Genomic DNA, 21543 nt, shown 5'->3' with positions numbered 1-21543 from the left:
GAAAAGATTTTTGCACTCACACCTTTCATTTTACTTAACCAACGCGGGAGTTGGTAGGCTTAAATTTGAGCAAAAATTATCTTAGCATATTTTAACAGCAACCCTTAGAAAAAGGAAGTGATTTTGGTATCAGCAATATCAAAATGTCTTGATTATTATCCCAGAGGCTGCACTTCACTGGAGTGGTTTTTATTTTTAGCACAATAGACAAAAAGGAAAATGTTAACCACAGTATGTAATAAAAATTTTGCTAATTTTGTGCTCTTCATTATTCACTTTGATTAATCTCTGGAACAAATTTTTTAAATTATTACACTTACTTTGCTTAAATGTGGCAAAAATGACTTCTTTTGTGTTCTCAGTTCTACTAGGTACAGTATATACTGGAAGTCTTGAATTATATTCAACAAACATTCCCAGTTCTGCCTACCTGGCATATTGTTGGTTTTGGTTGTCTTGGTCCCCTTGTGATTTGGTGCAATCATGTAACTTTCTGATAATGAGTGGTAAGCAAAAATGGACTGTGAGACCTTCCCAAGCTTACTGTTTTTTTTTCCAAGCATAACAACATGATGGTTGTTGCCCCTATCAACCTGTACCCTTGAGTGACTATAATGAGCATACCCCATGACAGTACCATTCATATGTATTGGGGTCCAATATAGACTCTTGATATATAAAATATACTTGAATAGTTAAAAAGTTTTGTGTAAGTTATTAAGTTAGTGACAAGCAAAAGTCTTTAAAGGTCAAAGGAATTTTTTACAAATAGACATCTAGAAATATCAATAGGAAACAAATCAAGAATTAAAAGATATTGCTGGATGACTTAAGAATACTTTTATGGTTTTGAAAAAAAAGTAGACATTCTCTGTGATTGAACTGTATAGCACACTGGAAAAAAGTAAAACTATGGAGACACAAAAATCAGTGGCTGCAAGAGGCTTCTGGAAAAGGAGAAATGAATAGACAAAGAACTGACTACTTTTAGGGCAGTGAAACTATTCTTTGATCTTGCAATGGTATCAGCATGTTAGAATGAACAATGAACAGAACAAGAAAGGAAATGGGTGCTGGTCAGTATACATCCATCCAAACCCATAGCATATACAACACTGAGAGTGAACTATAGTGTAAACTATGGATTATGGGTAATAATGATGCGCCAATGCAGGTGCATTAGTTGTTAACAAATGTGCTACTCTGGTATGGTACAGTGATGGTAGGAGGACTGTGAACTTGAGTGAGAGGGTGTAGAGGAAATCTCTACCTTCCTCAGATTTTGTTGTGAAAATAAAACTGCTCCTAAAAAATAATGTAGTACTAGCTGGGCACAGTAGCGTATGCCTGTAATCCCAGTGACTCAGGAGGCTAAGGCAGGATCGCAAGTTCAAAGCCAGCCTCAGCAAAAGCAAGGCATTAAACAACTCAATGAGACCCTGTCTCTAAACAAAATACAAAATAGGGCTGCGGATGTGGCTCAGTGGTCAAGTGCTTCGAAGTTCAATTCCCAGTACCCAAAAAATAATAATATATTACAACCAGGCACGATGGTGCACACCTGTAATCTCATCAGCTCTGGAGGATGAGGCAGGAGGAACACAAGTTCAAAGCCAGCCCCAGAAACTTAGGGAGACCCAGTCTCAAGAAATAAAAACAGATTGGGCATGTGGCTCAGTTGTTAAGCTCCCCTGTCTTCAATCCCTGCTGCCAAAAGAAAAAAGAATAATACATTTTAAAAGGAAGGGGGAGCACATACTATATACATTATTTTTTATGATGGGGGAGGAAAATTCAAGTATTAAAGATCTTAATCTGAGTGTGTGAGTGTGTGCTAGAGTATTAAAACAGAAGACATCATTGATATAGCACTGGAAACTGACCACTTCTACATGTTCTTTCTTATTTAGTTCCACCATAACCCAATGAGAAAGGTAATACTAATATCCTTGGTTTAGATATTTTATGCATAGTAGTTACATTCACTTTGGACATGCAATACTGGCTTTTGTTCAGGGCTACCTACATATATAGTTTGGTGTTGTTATTGTTAAAAAAGCATTGTAGACCTGCAGGAAGTCAAAGATAAGAATGAAAATAGTTGTTTTACAAGTTCAGAACCAGAGGAATATTTTAACCAACACTAAGAAATATAATCTTTTGAAATTTTCTTGTAAATAGTTCACACAAGGAATTTTGAATTAATTGTAAAATTTCCAAAAGGTCTCTTACCAGAAATTCCATATAAAACACCTAAATGTTAACTGCATGTATTTGAACAGAATATTCAAATATTAACTATATAATTCAAATTTTAACAGGTTACACTTAAAATACTACATACCAAATAATAGATATATCAAACAATTGGCATATCCTCCTTCAAAGTATTCTTAATAGAGCTTTATTCTTATACTGACTTGAAGTTGTTAGAAATATATATGTATGCTATATACATGGAAATAAAAACATCTTTTCACTCTATGAAGTGATTTGGTTTGGGAAGGTAAATAATAGGTATAATGTATTTTTAATTGATATATTATGCACATACACTTTCATAGCCCATAATTATTAATTGTTGAACTTCTTTATAAAGTCTCATTAATTCTGATGCTTAGTGATTGAATTTTGGACAAAACTGGATTCATTTAGTATCTCTAATACTGTAATTAAATTCATTGGAATAAAAATTTCTAGTGATATATATATATATGTGTGTGTGTGTGTGTGTGTGTGTGTGTGTGTGTGTGTATAATACTTAAATTGATACTAACTGTGAAGATAAATTAATACCTATTCATGTCACTTTGCTGGTGAATTTTGTGTTAGGGTTCTTAAGCTTTAAAAATAAAAATCTAAAAGAACATATTTAAAATTTTTATCTTATTGAGTATTGAGTATATGTTACTTGGTATATTTTCAACTGTGACATATATTGAGTATATGCTACTTAGTATACTTTCAACTGTGACAAAGTTAGAAAGATGACATAATGAGGTCTACAGAAATAAGAATGTTTGTGGTTAATACATACTATATGATAAATGTTTTCTTGTACAACCCACGGTCAGATAATAATTCAGTATTTGAAGAAAGCAAACATATTTGAAGGATATAATAATTGCTACATTCAGAATAGGTATAATGGAAGTTAAAACTGCTGTGATCAACCTATTTGCTTCTGAGTTAAAGGGAAAGGAAGCTATTTATAGTTCTAATGCAATGACAGTGCACTAAAGAATTGGTCAAACTGATTTAAACTTGTGACTTTTCTATGCAGAGCATAAGATGTATTTGCTCATTTATTTTCTTTAATTAAAATCTGATTCCTGTAATGTGGATGGTGACATATAATATTTATAATAAAATCAAAGTAAATGTAGAAAAACAAATTTCCTTCTAATTGCTAATGATCTATCTCTATTTCTTTCTAGCTTGTGCAAAAGCCTTGAGCACCATAAATGTCAAAACACTTCTTTCCATTCCTAAATAAAACCAATATTGTTTGTTTTCCTTTCTTGTTCTGCTCATTATAATTAGGCTGATTAAAAATAAATCCAAAGAAAAGTTCGAAACAAAAGAAACATCAGATGCTCCAGGCTCACTCAATTTAGTTCAAATGAGGCTAAAGTGATGCTGTGCCCAGTTTTACCAGAAGAAACAATCGCTAAATGTTAATGCCTTGAAATTGGCCTTGATGCCTGTATTTACACTCCCAAGTGTCAGCAAGCACTAAGAACTAGAGCTTATTTTTCCACCAAAGAGAGACAATTTTTTAGATTTTTGAGACAATACAGTTGGCACACACACACACACACAGTCAAAGGAAATCTGGAACTTGATTACTTGAGTTCAAATCCTGGCTCTGTCACATATTAGTTATGTGACCTTGAGCAGTTAACCGATTTCATTGTGCCTCATTTTTTGTAAAGTGGGAATGTTGATAAGATACCTGCAGCTACAGATCTGACGTTGGTGTCCTTCCCACTTCCCATCCCAAGTTTACATATGAAGCCTAATACCCAGTGTAATAATAATGAATAAGAGGTGAGGCTTTGGGGAAGTGATTAAATTATGAGAGCTCTACTCTCATAAATGGGATTGGTGCCCTTATGAAAGAGGCTATAGCAAACTCCCTTGCCTACTTTCACCATGTGAGTACATATTGATATCACCACCTGTGCTGGGTGCCATGGCGCACATCTGTAATCCCAGCAACTCCAGAAGCTGAGGCAGGAGGATTGCAAGTCTTTCAAAGCCAGCCTCAGCAACATTGCAAGGTTCTAAGCAATTTAAGGACTCCCTGTTTCAGAAAAGGACTGGGGATCTAGCTCAGTGGTAAATTGCATAAACAATAGGTTTGAGTAAACAAAAGGAAAGGAATAAAGACAAGAAAGAAAAAGCTACCTATGAAGTACAGCAAGTGTTCACCTGAAATCAGATCTACAAATGCCTTGATCTTGGACTTTCTAGCCTCCAGAACTGTGAACAACAAATTTCTATTATTTGTAATTATCCAGTGTAAAGTATTTTGTTATACAGCCCAAATAGATTAAGATGTCGACTTTTTAGGATTGTGTGTGAAAATTGCCAAAAGAATTTAGAACACTGTCTGGCACACAAAAGGTACTCAGCAAATGTTAGCTAACGTATTTAGACTTAAGCGAGACAATCAAAACCAATAGTCTTTAAATTATTATATCTAATATATAGTAATATATGTATTTTGGTAGCCACCATTGGTAGCATATTGAACTCTTCTGCTGCCAATTCACTACATTATTCCCAAAAAAGCAAACAGGGAAGCCATGCACTAACATATATCCTTTCATGCTAATTCAATTCCTCTGTGCTAGCAAAAGTGACATTTATATACACCTATCTGCTTCTCCCGTTGCATCTCTCCTGCAAAAAAAGAAACCAAGGCTGAGAGGGCATCACTTTGTTTCCCAAGCCCACTCACATAAAATTAGATTATTCCTTAATCACAATGTGTTATACAAAGAATGCCTTCTAACAAACATTTTCATATTTAATATCCAGAGCTTTCCGGTTGTATCTTTTCTCCCTCTACTCCTTTAAAATTATTTAAAAATAAGAATTTAAGTAAAACAAACCCTTGACATCAAAAGAAATGTAAAGAAGGCAGTGGAAGACTTCAAAGAAAAGCTTTGAAAGATAGAAGAGAGGTGTCAAAAAAAGTAAAGTGAAGGAGATTTCATCCTAGAAATTATAAAACTGGAAAAATTAAGAAATCAGAAATGTCAATAATGATACAGGAAACTAGTGATTGAAAAAAAAAACCATAACACCTACTTCTTTTCCTAGGTTTGGTTTATTTTGTAAAAGGTATTTTAGTGGTTATGGCCCACCCTGGGTGTCTTACCTAGCCAGATTTTGGCATTAGAAAGGAACTACTGCTTGGCATTATTTAATAAAACCCTCTTATACTTTACTGCCAACCCCATATTCAAAAGAGCTTTTTGAAGTCAAAGTTAATTAGAAATTCTATTGGGGAGAAAATGCAGGGTAAGGAGTTATCTGGTATTCTGTACCTGGAGAGCAGGACAAACAGAAACACATAAATATCTGATTATCCAGAATTGCATGAGGATCCCCCACTCCACTCCAATCCCTGGAGGATCCTAAATGTTCTCAGAGGAAGCAATGCCTTAAATGAAGATTCCAGTATCACTGTTTGCTGAGATACTACTTAACTATAGAAGAGTTTAGACTGTACTAACCTTTCTGAATTAATTAGAATCTCTAATAGTTTGGCTTGGAAATGAATATACTCTGCTGTTTCAGTCAGCTTTTTTGCTGCAGTGACTAAAAGATCTGATGAGGACAATTTTAGAGGAGGAAAGTTTATTTGTAGGCTCACAGTTTCAGAGGTCTCAGTCCCTGGACAGCAGGCTCCATTCCTCTGGGCTCAAGTTGAGGCAGAACATCATGGCGGAGTGTGTGGCTGAGGGAAGCAGTTCACATGATGATCAGCAAGCAGAGACAGAGAGACTCCACTCTCCAGATACCTATGCCCCTAAGCCAAGCCCCCAATGAACCACTCCCTCTAGCCACACCCCATCTGTCCCCCAGTTACCACCCAGTTAATCCCATCAGGGATTAATTCACTGATCAGGTTAAGGCTATAACCCAATTATTACTCCTCCAAACCTTCTTGTATTGTCTCACACATGAGCTTTGGGGGGACATCACATCTAAACCATAAGATATGTCTTGGCAATTTGGGCAGAAGAGGCCTCTATGGGACCGGCCAAGGTCTTTGCTGATTTTACATCACAGTTCAAACTTATTCCACCCTTGTCTTTCCATAGGTGTGATCACAAAAAGTACATTCCATCAAATGTCCTGCATACAAATTTTTGAGAATCTGCCTCCCCAGATTCCAATCTGTAGTAACATTCAAAACAGAATATATTCCTGTATAGAATCTCTGGACACATTCTGGACTTATTCAACATATACAACTACTACTGGAATGAGAAGGGCATGAAATAAATAACTCTAGTCTTGCCTCTTGAACTTTGGGTGGTTAAGACTGGTAAACTGTGGGGACAAGTGCATGGAGTACTGCATACATGGCATATATTGAGGGCATCTGAGTGGCAGGCCACTCCCCTCATGCTAGGTGTGTGAGAGGCAGACTGCTTACCCCTTAGGCACAGCCCTGGGTGTGAGGCCATGTGTTGCAGTCCTGCACTTGCTCCATGGCCCGCTCCTTGGCTGGTCGCTGCATGGACAGTTAGCAAAAAATGGTATTGGTGGCTGCCTATAATCTGCCTAGCTACTACCTGAGTATATATACATGGTAACTGCTCAATAAAATCAGACCTGCTTCCTGCTTGGTCTCTGGAGGTCTTGATTAGTGACTCCGCAGGCACACTCTCCTTTACCCTGTTCCATGGACCTCCTTGCTGGATGAGAGAGAGCCCATACAGTAAACCTCAGTGTTCTTATGTATAAATGAAGTGAGACACATACACACACCCAAATATTATTTAGTCCTAAAAGGAAGGATTCTGACAGATGCTACAGTATGAAAGAACATTGAGGACATATGGTAAGTTAATTAAACAAGTCACACACATACAACAACAACAACAAAGTATTATATGATACAGTACCTAGAGGTATCTAGAATAGTCAAATTCATAGAGACAGAAATAGATGGGTGGTTATGCAGACCTGGGGAAAGGACAGAACAGGGAGTTATTTAATGGGTGTAGGTTTCAATTGGGGAAGTTGAAAATGGTTAATGATGATGGAAGATAATAGTATAATAATAATAATGATTAAGGTGGTGAATATTATATATATATATATAGATATATAGATAGATATATATATATATATAGATATATATATATAGATATATATATATATATATATTTTCCAGGTGGGAATAGAAAGGGGGAGAGGGAGAGAGAAGAGAAAAGATGATTATTTTATAACAATCTCCAAGTCTTCACCTTTGATTAGGTCCCCATAGATATCACTGTCTCTTTTATTATGTATTGAGACTGAATTGCCTGTTGTTGATTGTAATACATCTAGTTCCTGGAAATTCCAGCTTTATAGATTCATTCCTACTCAGTTTCACTACTAGTCAGCTATTAAAAGTGTGTATAAATCATCAGTCTAAATAAAATCCTTATAAAAGTCATTCACTTAGTTACTTTGGCATAGCAAATACCTGAATATAAAATACTTAAGTATTACCTTGATTAGGACTAAAAGAGTCTGGGCAAAGAAGTTTATTTTTTTAAATATTTTTTTTTTAGTTGCCAATGGATCTTTTTCATTTTATTTATTTATTTATATGTGGTGCTGAAGATCAAACCCAGGGCCTCACTCATGCCAGGTAAGTGCTCTACCACTGAGTCACAACTCCAGCCCCAAGGAGTTTATTTTAACAATATCAAAATACAGAGTTTTTCCACACAAGCCTCTGGGGTAAAAGTCACAATCTGCCAGCCCTCTGATCAAATTTATCTTCATGTATATTTTGTTTGTTAGTCCAATGTTCAAAATCCTTGAATATATTGCCAATATCCAAAAAATATAATGAAAAGAAAGCTGTATCCTTTAGCCACTCCTTTTCAACATTGTACTAGAAGTCCTAACTAATGTCATGGGCAAGAAAAGGAAACAAATGGTATACAGATTAGAAATAAAAAAACCTTTCTTTGTGGATGAAATGAGTATTAACTGTTAAGAGAATCTGAAATAACCAACACAAATATCTACTTGAACTAATAAACAGTTATATTAAGAGAGCAGTTTTCAAGAGTAATACACAGGAATTTGAAACTAAAAATAGAATACCACTTACACTGACAAGGAAAAATAATGAAAGGTACAAACCTGACAAAATATGTACAATATTTATAAGAGGAAAAGTACAAAACTATGATGAAGGAAACAAAAGACCTAAATAAATTGTGAAATATTCCACGTTCATAGATAAGAAGACACAATACTGTCAAGGTAATAGTTCCTCTCAAATTAATATACTGATTCAATGCAATCTAATTCAAATTTCCAGCAAGGTATTTTGTACATATTGATAAGATAATTCTAAAATGTATAGAGAGAGCGCGAAGACTAAAAATAATTAACACAATATTGAAGAAGAACAAAGTTGGAAAGCTGACTCTATTGAACTTCAAGACTTAAAATAAAACATAGTGATCAAAATATTGTAGTATAGGTTGAATAGACAAATAGATCGATGGAATAAAATAAAAGCTCCAAAATAGAACACCTAACTAGAGGCAGCTGGTCTTTGACAAAGAGCAAAGGACACAATGGAGAAAAAAAACAATCTTTTCAACAAATGGTACTGAATCAACTGGACACCCCCAAAATAGAATCAAGACCCAGAATTTCTACCCTTCATAAAAGTAACATGAAATAAATTGTATACCTACATTTCGTTTTAAAATTTTTTTCTTCTTTATTATTTATTTTTTATATATTTTAAATTTTATTTCCCTTTTTGTTAGTTCTTTTTACTTATATATGATAGTAGGGTTCATTTTGACATAATTATAAAAGCAAGGAATATATCTGATTCTAATTCAGGTCCCAGTACCTCTCTTTCCCCTTTCCTCCAACCACCTACTATTCCCTTACCTCTGTTGATTTTTCTGCCTTTTTTTTAAATGCAAAGCTATAAAATTATCTAGATCCCAGAAAATCTAGAGGATCTGCATTTAGCAATGAGTTTTATATAGAAAACCTAAGGCAAAAACCATGATAAAAGTAATTGATCCTCTGTGAAATAAGAGTATCAAGAGAATGAGAAGCCACAACTAGAAAAAAATATTTGCAAAAGACATATCTGATAAAGCCTTTTATACAAGATATTCAGAGAACTCTTACAACTCAATAATAAGAAAACAATATTTAAAAACGGGCCAAAGGCCTGAACAAACACCTAACTTAAAAAGATATACAGATGACAAGTAAGCATATTAAAAGATGCAATACATCATACATATGTCATTAGGAAATTCAAATTAAAAACTGAGATATCACAATTAATCTATAAAAATGCCCCAAATCCAGAACACTGACAATATCAAATGCTAGGGAGGATGTGGAACAGGAATAATTTTTATTCATTGCTGGGCAGAATGCAGAATGGCACCTGTGAAATAAAATACAAAAGGAAGACAATTTGCCAGTTTCTTAGAAAAGTAAACATGCTGCTATCATGTGATCCAGCAATCATGTTCTTTGGCATTTTGCTACATGGGTTGAAAACTTATGTACACACAGAAATCTTCACACAGATGCTTACAGTGACTTTATTCATAATTATCACACTGTGGAAGCAAACAAGATTTTCTTTAGTAAATGAGTAGATAAATAAACCCTTGTACATACAGACAATGAACTATTATTTAGTACTGAAAATAAATGAGCTTTCAAGCCATGAGAAGCTGTGGAGGAACCTTAGATGCGTATTACTAAATGGAAAAAGAAAATCTATAATGGTTACATGCTTGTAATTCCAACCATATGACATTCTGGGAAAGCAAAACTATGGAGCCAGTAAAAAAGATCAGTGGTTGCCAGAAGTTAATGTGGGAGTAGGGAGAGGTGAATATGCACAATACAGAGAGAGGGGGGGCTTTTAGGGCAGTGAAACTATTTTACTCTATGATACAACAGTGGCAGATAAATGTCATGATACATTTGTCAAAACTTATAGGATAGACAACAGCAAGAGGGAACTATAATGTAAAGGGAATCATAATGTAAACTGCAGACTTTGGGTGATGATGTTGGATCCTTGTTGATTCCTAGATTGGAACAAATATACCACTTTGGTACAGGTTGTTCATAGCAGGGGAGACTAGGGAGGGAATACTGGAGGAATATGATAATCCTGTACTCCTGTGAACCTAAAAAGAAATGGAAACAAAGTTTCTAACGTCTTTGAGAACCTGGAAGACCAGTCACCATTGCAATGACATTTCACAGGATAGACCTCACCAGGAGCTATATAGAGCTGCCCTCTTGGGATATCCACAAGCTCTCAAGTTTGTCAGCACCCTGCCAAACATGCTTTATTCCTTTGCATTTCTTGCAGGGCCATGGTCATTTGAGTGTGTGGCCCCTGCTGTGGAGGGACTGTAATGACTTCATTCCCTTACTCATTTGTGCATCCTACTTTGAGATATAACCTTTCAGCTACAGTAGAAAGAAAGGCACTAACTGGAAGTCAGAACACAAGGTTCATGGTGGTAGCGACTCCAGAATTCCAAATAAAAGAAAGGGACTGCAATTCAATTACAAAAAGGGGGAGGGGGCTCCGGGAGTTCTTGTAACTGAGTTTGCACAGCAAGTACACGCATTTTTATATGGGTCTTCTTTGGGAGTCTGATAGAGACTAGAAGGGGGCTACATTCAAAAAAATATCTTTTGGCATTGACACTGGCTCAAACTCAACTCTGCTGCTAACGAGTTATGGGATCTTAGACTCTTTCTCTGAACCTCAGGTTTCCATATAATTGAACCCAAAAGGGTAAGCTAGAAATTACCTACTTAAAGTCCCGAACATCTGCAGCACTGTCTGGGAGCTTATTAAAAATGCAGGGCCTCGGATTCCTCCCTAAATCAACTGAATCGAATTCTGCCTTTTGACACAATCCTTAGCTGGGTCACACATATAGGAGAATTTGAGAAGCACTGGCCTAGGTGATATCAAGTTTTCTGCCTGATGAGTCACCATTGTGAAATAGAATATAACATTAGAATTTGACAGACAGACTTAATCTGAAATTTCGTTTCTACCACCACGTTATCTATATGCCATCGAAAAAATCATGTGTTTTCTCTGAGCCTTTTTCACTTCTGTCAAGTTAGGGATATTAATACCTGCTTAATAAGGCTATTGTGATGTTTATAAATAGCAAAAAACCCTCCCACAGTGCCTGATAGACAATAGGAATTGAGTACATATTAATTTTACCCCTTGCACTATCTATAGTCTATAATTCTACAGCTCTTACTTTCTGCCACAGATCTATTTCCTACCACCAATGTCCCTAACTTAAGAAGAAAATAAACACACAACACTAAATGTTGTGAAAGTAACATCCAAGTCTAAAAACTCAACGTTATTGGGTGGCAGCAAATAGAATGAACACAAGCTTTGATGTGCACAATCTCCTTTAAGAATAAATAAACTGGATTCTTCCTCTACTACTGTTAGTTCAGCTAGGGAACATTTGTTTTTTTCAAAACATTTTATCAAAGTGATGCTGTCACTTGAGGATTAAACATGTATGTCCCTGGAGTGTTGTTTCAAAACAGGGCAATGTTTGACCCAATTACCTATTCAGTGTTGTAATCTCTCAAAGTAACCCTGACGAAATTTGTTTATTCTTAAGTTGTTAAGGGGAGAGAAACCTCTCCCAAGATATCTTTTTAAATGTTGTCCCATTGTATTTTGAGGTGATATGTTTTGTCTTTTACTGAATATGCTATTATTAAAAAATTGCTCACTTATCATTACACTCTTCATTTTTTATTCACTACACTGTGACTTTCCTGTAAATCTTTTATGCACAAGGTCTCTGGTGGGTCCTCTTTAATTGGTTAAGGATTATCAGCAGAGAACACTGTCAAAACTCTAGACTATTTCTTTTAAAAACTCATGGCACAAAACTTTTGCAGGGATAAGGTGTCTGGATGCAGATAAAAACAAACCATGTTCTTGTGCCCACAAATACAATTTGAACTTGGCTTGTCAAAATACAAAGGGATTTCAAGTGCTCCATTAGCAGTTATATTCTAGAACTGTTTTGTTTCATAAAACTGAATCATCTGTGTTATGATTCTCACAAAACTGGTTTAGAGAAAGAAGGGAGTTGGAGATCTCTGCTAATAAAATATTCTTGTAGTATTCTTTCAAGACATAGACTAATAGAAGGTATCTAATTCAGGAGCTTCTAAAGGGTTTACTTCCTTTATCTTGTAAATCTATACAACTATTTTATTATCCAATGTGAATGAATAAACACACACACACAAAAAAAGTATTAGTCACATGAACAGCAATTCCTCCTCTTTCCTGACATCCACAGATTATTGTCTGACTCAGAGAATTCATGCCTGAATTTATATCGGCCTTGTTCAAAAATCCCCCTTGCCCTCTTCCCTCCTTTCTTGTCCCATACTTATGAGTAACTTCTCAATCCTTTCTCAGTGCTCCTATCACAACATGAACAAATACTTCTTAGATTTTGCTAGATACGTCCAGAGATGGCATCAATCACTGGCTAATGCGACTATTACTACATTGTCACTAAAAACCAGTTCTAAAACTTGCGTAAAACTTAGAAGAGGTACTAGAGGCACAATTAATATCTTTTAATTCTATACATGTCTATTGTGTTATACTTTGTTATTATCAGAACTACCCCGTTATGCTGATAAAGTCATTAACATTCAAAATCAAAAATACACTAAAAATTAAAGCATGGGCAATATTCTGCATGACATCTTAAGTTAAGCAAGCTGATTCTAATATTGCTGTAAGTTGAATATCATTAAGAAGATACATTTCCTGCCAAGGTACTCATACCAGACTTTCAAAAACCTAATACCACATCAGAAATTTTTTTATTATCTGTAGTTTTTAGCTTAAAATTCTATTTCCCTTCATTACTTTCTTGGCTATAACAGCCCTAGGATGCTGAGGATATATGCAAAATTTTTGCCAGCTTCAAGAATTTATTTTGGAATTGGCATAATTTAAAATTAGTATTGAATTTAATCGTGATCCTTTAAAATTACACATTAATCTGTCATATTGTAGATTTACAATGCATTTAAAGACGTTTTATATCTATTGCTCTTAGTGTTTAAAACAATTATTCTGAGTCATTTGTACTTTGGGGACATTCATTAATCCCAGCACATCTAAATTTGGATTTTCTTCAAACCCACTTTCATTCAGGCAACTCCTAGTCAGTAGTTAATAGAGAGGGCTTTTCCCACCACCTGTGCCACATGAGAGAGAAATTTTCACCAGGGAATGAACCAGAGCTGTCCACTCCAAATACAGATGCTTCCTCTTCTATTGAGATTCTGATCTGCTCTGGGAAAATGGCTCAAAGGGTCAGGGATAGTTGAAAGAACTTTCACAGGAGACAATTTTTATATATCTCTTTTACCTGGGAGATTTTTCATAAGCCAACTCAGAACCTCTCTGCTTGGTATGCAGTACAGAAATAACTGGGTAAGTCTCTCATAAATTGAATTGAACTGACCATGGATTTGAAGTTACTGCCTTTCCCACTGAGTTAAAGCCAAATAGAGTTGCCTCCCTGGGCCAGGCTTTGATCAGTAGCATGGCACTTTCCTCTTCCTGACTTAAATGCATCCAGTCCCGAGCACTGGTTTTATTTAATGTTCTTGTTCACTTCACTGGAAATGCTTTAACTCTGGCACCTGCTGGCTGTGAAAGTGATTAGGATTTCATGGGACCAGAGCATTTCATTTCTAGTAAGCCACACCACGGCCCATAAATTAATACAGGATTATGCTTCAGCATTTACTCTGCAGGCTTGTTTTGAACTGAAAAGAAAAGGCAATTGAAGGATGAAGAAAAAAGGAAATGATGAGATGAAAAGTGAAGAGTTTTACAAAACCTGACAGTGTTCTATTAGCATAGGCCCTTTCTTATGAGGCAACTAAGAAACTTACTCCACCATAACATGGTACTTTGTTAATGCTGATAAGCATCATTCTTTCCTCCCAAAACCGGACTCATTTTACATGTGGAAAATATCTTAGCCTCTGTCAAAATGTATATTGGTAATCTTAAGGGTCTCTGAAAGCCAGTTCAGCAATTGGAGTCACAATCCCAGCTGAGCCTAGCCTTTCAGGCATTCCCCCTAAGGTACCAGAAATATGAATAAAGCTGGCTTTGATCCTCCAGGTCATTGCTTTCAAAGCCAAGTACTATCAAGTGACCTCTGTCAACATCAAGAGGAGCAGAAGAATCACCCTGTTACGCTCGGTCTTAATTCTCATGCTTCCAAATAGTTAAAGATAATAAAAATATTGCAGGCAAACTATGGCCCATGGTTCAAATATAGCCTATTACCTGTTTTGGAAGGCCTATGTTCTAAGAGACCCTATATTATAAAAAGGTTGAAAGAGAATAAAAATAACAACACTATCTGGGCAACAATTTCAATTTTCGATATCCACTGAATCCAAATTTCAGTATCCACTTGTAACATTTATTGGAACAGAGCCATACTTCTTTGTTTGAATATTTTCGATGGCTGCTGTTATACCACAATGAGATGATGTAAAATATTTAGCATATGGCTCTTTACAGAAAAAGTTTGTCAACTCCTGTTTTAGATCACTAAGTTTTGGGTTAATTCATTACATGATAGATAAGCAGAAGTAACTGAAACAGCAGTCAATACTGATTGCAAATGAAATGCATAAGAAAGCATTTTAGTTGATTTCTTAGCCACATACCTTTGTATTTAAGATTCAAGAGGAAACAAGCAATTAAACAAATTTAATTTTGAACTTCCTGAGGTTTTTCTCATTTATTGCATACAATGGCAATTTTCTTGTTCCAATGAGAAACAGGATGGATGTAACATTTCTTCAACTCCTACCATATGCCAGACAATATTTTAGGCCACGGTACCAATAGTAAATTAAAAAAAGATTCTGCCCTCTTAGAGGTAGTAGTCAAATGCAGAAGATAGACACAATCAAATAATTCCATGATACAATCTGTGATGATTTATTTTCCAATTTGCCTACAGTGCTCTGATAATTATACCTGGAAAATCTAGCCTTGACTTTGTGACAGCTAAGCTTCCTCCAAGATCCCATACTTAAGACAAGGTCCAAGTAGAAACTGGAGTTAATTAGGCAAAGTGGTATGGGAGTGGTTAAAGAGGGGAGAATTTTCTGGACTGTAGGTAGTTGGTACATGAGAGTAACTGAAAGGTTAGTGTTACTGAAGATAAGGAGACAGTTACAAGATAAAGTTGGCAATTACAGATCTGTGTAAACTGTTGTACTGGTTTTAGTTTTTATCTTGAGATAGTAAAGTATTTTATGAAGTGGCATGGGGAAAGAGAGAGACCTTGCTTTATAATGTAATCATATTCACATTCTGAAAAATCATTTTCTGATGTTGAAGAAAGATTGATGTGAAGGAGAACTGCATTATACAGAATGGGAAACAAGAAATGTTGGTGATAACCAATATCAAGGATATACAGTTTGAGCCAAAATCTTCTCCCAACCCAGAAGACCTCTCCAAAAAGGTAGAAGAGAAAAAAAAAAAAAACATGTGTCTTTGTTTTATTATTGAAAAGAATCTAATCAGAATGTGGTACGTATGCTAAGAAATTGCAAAGACGGAAATCTATCTCATCCTTTTATATAGTCAATCTGATTCATCCCATTACATACACATTTTCAAGATCAGTAACAAGTCCTCAAGTGAAAGGACTTAACAGCATTATTTGCTACACATAGTTCATCCTAATTTTACCTGGTAATTAGGATGACCATGTATGGCTAGACAATTGACTGCACATAAGTGAAAACAAACTTCTTAAGTCTTTATGCTGGGACACCGTTTTGCAATTTAGAGAAGGACTTTCTACTCTGATGACACAGAAATGGGGAAGACAGGGTTGCTATCTCCCATTTGCATGTCAAAGAGATGGCTGCAGGTCCCTGAAAAAGACATTCTTAGGTCAAAGAGCTGACAAAATGTCTACCTAGGGTTCAAAAGGTTTATATGCATTTCAGAGAGAGGAAAAACTACTTAAAAGTTTTCTAAAGTAAATGCTGTAAAAGGGGAGTGGGATGTCTTCTCTTATTTTCAACAGGGAGAATTAAGCCTCTTATTTACAATGTATATTTGTCCTCATGGCAGTCCAAGGGGAAACAATATTTCAAAAAAGATGGAGTATTGAGAAATGAATAATATGCATTGATTTAGAAGCTGAGAAATCATTAGTGACTTTAATGAGGGCTGTTTCTAGGATATGCTTGGAACAGAAACCAGGTGACTGTGGGTGGGGGAATAGATTAATAAGTTCTTTTAATAAGGAACTTCAGTCATTTCATGAAGTTTGCCTGTGAAGAGAAGATAGTGTGATAGCTGGAGGGGAGGAGGTAGAGACAAAGGTCCATTGCTTTTTCTTAAGAAGATGGTACCTGAGCAAAGCCAAGGAGAAGGCTTCAGTACAAAGGGGTCAGTGAAGATTCAGGATAGAGAAGGAAAAATTGGTGATGTGAGATTCCTGGGGAAGGAAGAGAGGATGGAATTCAAAGCTTAGGTAGAAGAACAGAGATCTTGCAATTGAGGAGAGGTTAAGTGAATATAGACTGCTCTGTATCCTGCAAAGCACTGAGAACCTCAATGAACAACTTTCTAAAGGAATAGAGATTTTGTCATAATAAAGAAAGGATTTACAAAAGTGTGAGCTTGATGGGGGAAAGAGACAGACAGAGACAATGATAGGTATGGGGAAGAAACAGTTATTTCCAGAATCCTGAGACATTGGATCTGTGGAGGATGAGGGCCACAGATTTGCATTGCTCCTCTGTGTATTCTCAAATTTCTCCTCCCATGTCTCTATCTTGAATATTTGTTTCCTTCCAGGCTTTGTTCTGGGCCTTTTCCCACACACTCCCTTGGCTATCTCATCTACTTCTATAACTCTTCCTCTAGGAATTGAAGTTTCCCTAATCTGTTCCCCGCACTCCCCTCATCCCTCTCTGAAACCGGCTACTGACATCAGCATTCCTAGAGGCAAATTCCACTAGAATGTCCCACAATCATCCCAAACTCATTAATACAAATTAAACTCGTTTTTTTCTTACCAAATATGTTCCCTGTACCATGTTTCCTGTCTTAGGAAATGTCTACCATATCCATGCAGGTGCTCAAGAACCATCACACTCTATTCTCCAACACTCATGCCTGGAATCATAGACTCCACCCTCGTCTTCTACATATTTCAAATCCATCCATTTCTCACCAACCTCACCAGCAACTCACTAGATCATTCATCATTTTCTCTTATGTAGATGATTCCAGCAGCTATCTCATTGATTTTTAATTTTTTTTAGGTGTAAATGGACACAATGCCTTTAATTTATTTATTTTTATGTGGTGCTGAGTATTGATACTCACACATGCTAGGCAAGTGCTCCACCGCTGAGCCACAACTCCAGCCCCTTGTTGATCTTCTTACCTCTACTCATGGGTATTTTTTGATACATTCTCTGGTCATAGTGAATCTTATTGTATTCCAAATGTAATAACACATACAATGTTTTAGTAATTGCATTGGTCCTAGATCCAGGAATACTCCTTTATAGAGCATGAAAATGTGTCTTCATATGATCTTTGCTGATACCACCAACCCCACAATTCCTCACCCCTCATTCTAACCATATCCTAACCATATTTGCCAAAATAACTTCTCTTCATCCTCAAACTTCTATTTGCTTTTTTCCATTGCTGCTTCTGTATTTGTTTGTTTTGAAGCACTGGGGATGAATCCTAAGGCCATGAGCATGCTGTCAAGCACACCACCACTAGGCAACATCCCTAGCCTTGCCCTCTACATTAAACTTCGTCACATCCCTTAATCCAGGTTGTCACTCTAAGTGCTTCCTTAGCAACTATTCTTCCCCTCCATCATAACATTTATCAAACTAAGTTATTATTGCTGAGTATTGTCCTTCTTAGACACTAAGACAAAAACGATTTGTTTTAAGTATTATTTCCCCACTTCCAAGTGTAATGTTTTAACCTGAGTAGGAAATCAATAAGTCCTTGCATAAGAAAGAAGGAAGGAAGCAAGCAATCAACCTCTAATGGAACAATACTGGAACTGACCATAAGGGAATTTTGCAAAAGTATAGGATGCTGAAGTAGCTAAGACATGAAAAAGATGGTTCAAAGTTAAAAGGGCAGGGGAGGGCAGGCTTATTTACCATTTGTGGTACCTATAGGCAAATAGATAATACTTCCCTGAACCTGAAGCTAGAAGTAGAATTAATTACATTAAAACTTTCATAATAAAAACATATAGTGACAAAAATGGTCTCTGTTTACACTGGTGTATGAAGACTAGGTGGTAAGATGTGACAGGCTGGGAATTAGTCTGTAATAATTCATGCCTTGAATGCTTTCCACAAGTGTGATAATAGGATACCATCTTGACAGTAGACAGGATTCAGAGCCCAGCCTATAAAATTTTAATTTTCTGTCTAAAAAAATTTTCCTAGATATTTTTCCTCTAAGTACCTTAATGTAAAAGTAGAAAATGAAAAAATTTGAACTTTCTTTGCTAGGTAACATTTGGGCTTTTCTGATGGAAACATAGACTCAAACTACCTTATCCTTTACTCAGCCAGGTAGAAAGTGGCATCCAGTGGGATAGGCAAGGAAAGGGGCTTTCCCTGCTGTCTGACTGAGGTCTCACTACCCACTCCACTGCAGTTTTCTGCCCCCTTTCAGAAAGGAATTTTCTTAATACAAAGGCTGCAGGCCCAGTAAATATTTGGATATTTTCTCTCCCATGAGAGAAGATCCTTCCTCTTTTAGAATAGTTTGTCAACAAGTTGGGAAGATAGTTAGATGTTCCTAAGTCAGGTAATTCCTGGGGTGAAGGTGGGGGCCTTAGGGGGTGACTGTGGGGGAGGAAGGAAGGAAGACCTTGTGGTAATTGTTCTTGGCAAAATAATTTCTACTTTCAAAGAGCCACTCCCTCAACTTGACATAAATAGAAATAAGGTATTTATCAAGTCAGATATATTTTCTCCTTGAACCAAGGGAATTTTTATAATTAGCATGTTTATTTTTGCCTAAGGCATAGGAATCTTTGCCTCAGGGCATTAAAAAAAAAGTCTATGGGGTCTGAACATCATTGAATTAGAATTCACCTGGGTTCCTTTTGCTTTCTGATTAAGTATGTGGTCCACTGGAATTGTGTTGTCCAACATTATACAGAAATCATTCTTTTTTTGCACCCAGAATTGCTTTCCTTAAACTTTTGCTCAGTTATACCAAACTACTAGTTTTATACTTTAACTCAGATCAATTTATTGGATAATATACCCTTCTGCAGTGTATCATATCCTTACTTGGAGGATGGGGCAAAGGGTTTGTTTGTCACATCTTTTTTTTTTTCCTACAACTTCCATTCAAGTTAGCTATGAAAGCACATTATGCCACTGAATACCAGATGTGATAGATTCTTACAGCTTTGTGAATAGATTTGCCATTTTTGTTTGGGTTGCTGAGTCAGGAAATTGACATTCTACTGTTGTGCTTTTAAAAGTATTTGCTGTGACTTCATTTTTTTCCCCTCTGACAGTTGAAGCAGAAAGGTGGATTAGCTTTCTTGATTCCAATTATCTTCCCTGTAGTATATTGCTGATACGCTCTTGTGTCAGATAAGTTATGTGAAGAAGAAGAAAATGTCACCTGGCAAATGTGACAGTGTTTGAGAAGAAGCTTGAAAGGTATTTCTCATCATTGATAGGTCTCCGAGAACTTTTTTCTTAAAGGCAGGTAGAATCCTTTTGAAATATTTGAATTGGTTGTTTCTTTCTTTCAAATTCACTGAAAGATTACCATACAAATGTCAACTTTTGTTTTTAGGAAAGATATAAATTAAGATAGAGTAGTTTTCTATTTGGTTTCAGTCTACATTTGACAGTTAGATTAGCACTTGAAACCTTCTCTGTTTTTTGCTTCTTTTTTTTTCTCCCTTCTACATTGTCAGTTAGTAGGTCATATCTCATAAAGACCAGGTCCTCGCTACTGGAGAGAGAAATCCGAGACAGTGATAGAATAATATCTGGTGCAAATGTGTGACTGTGTGTGTTATAATGTGTGTTTTTTGTGTTTCAAGATGCTGACAAAGCCTTGAGGTTTTTTATACTGTTCACAGACTTGATTACACAGAGCCACTAAACAATACTGACCATCTGGTGAAGCTGAGTTTTATTTTTGTATTTATTTTATAATAATTCACCATTATTTTTTTTTGCAACAGGCAATAAATCAATTTATCAAGAAGGTTAACATTTACATATATATGTTATGTGTGAGACATATGGAAGGTTGAATATTAAAGAATTAAAAATCTGAACATATTACTAATGGGTGTGAAATTGAATCAATAATCAAAATCCTTCAACCACGAAAAACCCAGTATATAATGGCTTCATTGGTAATTAAAAAAAAAAAAACATTTAAAGAATAATTGACACAATTCTTCTCAAATTTTTCCATAAAAAATAAAAGAAGATGGAACACTTCTGAACTCATTTTATATACCAGTATTACCCTTAAACCAAAACTAAGCAAGGGCTTTAAAAGATTAGAAAATTACAGGCCAATGTAGATGAACATAGACGTAAAAATCCTCAATAAAATGCTAGAACAATTAATTTAGTGCTTAAAAAGATCAAATACCAAGATTAAGTGTGATTTTTCCTGGTATATAAGGATTATTCAATATAAGCAAATGAATAAATGTCATTCACCATTATTTTTAAAAAATGTTCTCCTCTCCTATTTTCCCTCTTGACGCACCTATATCTGTGGACCACAATGAGAGAATTTAAATCACAATTAAACAATACCCATATTTTTGAGACAAAGATACATCCCTCACAGCTTTTTGGGTCAGATGAAGGAACTGCTTAGAGGTAAGTTTAGATAAGAAACTAGATTATTCTTAATATGAACTAGACAGAAAGCTACAGCTGGGAGTTAAATTTGAATTCTTTGCTTAATGGATTATATTATCAGCATGTCTTTGTATAATATTAGGGTACAATCATAATACAGAGCTGTAAGAAAGGCTGTGTGGTTTAAGCTAGGGCTCTCTCTTAAATTTTTACACAAGGGAGACTAAAGACAATGTTTCCCAACTGCTCCAGCGGATCATGGCTTTCACTAGAAGGACGCTAGATCACTTG

Source organism: Urocitellus parryii, unplaced genomic scaffold (assembly GCF_045843805.1).
Source record: "Urocitellus parryii isolate mUroPar1 unplaced genomic scaffold, mUroPar1.hap1 Scaffold_37, whole genome shotgun sequence".
Taxonomy (NCBI): Eukaryota; Metazoa; Chordata; class Mammalia; order Rodentia; family Sciuridae; genus Urocitellus; species Urocitellus parryii.
This window is presented reverse-complemented; position numbering follows the sequence as displayed.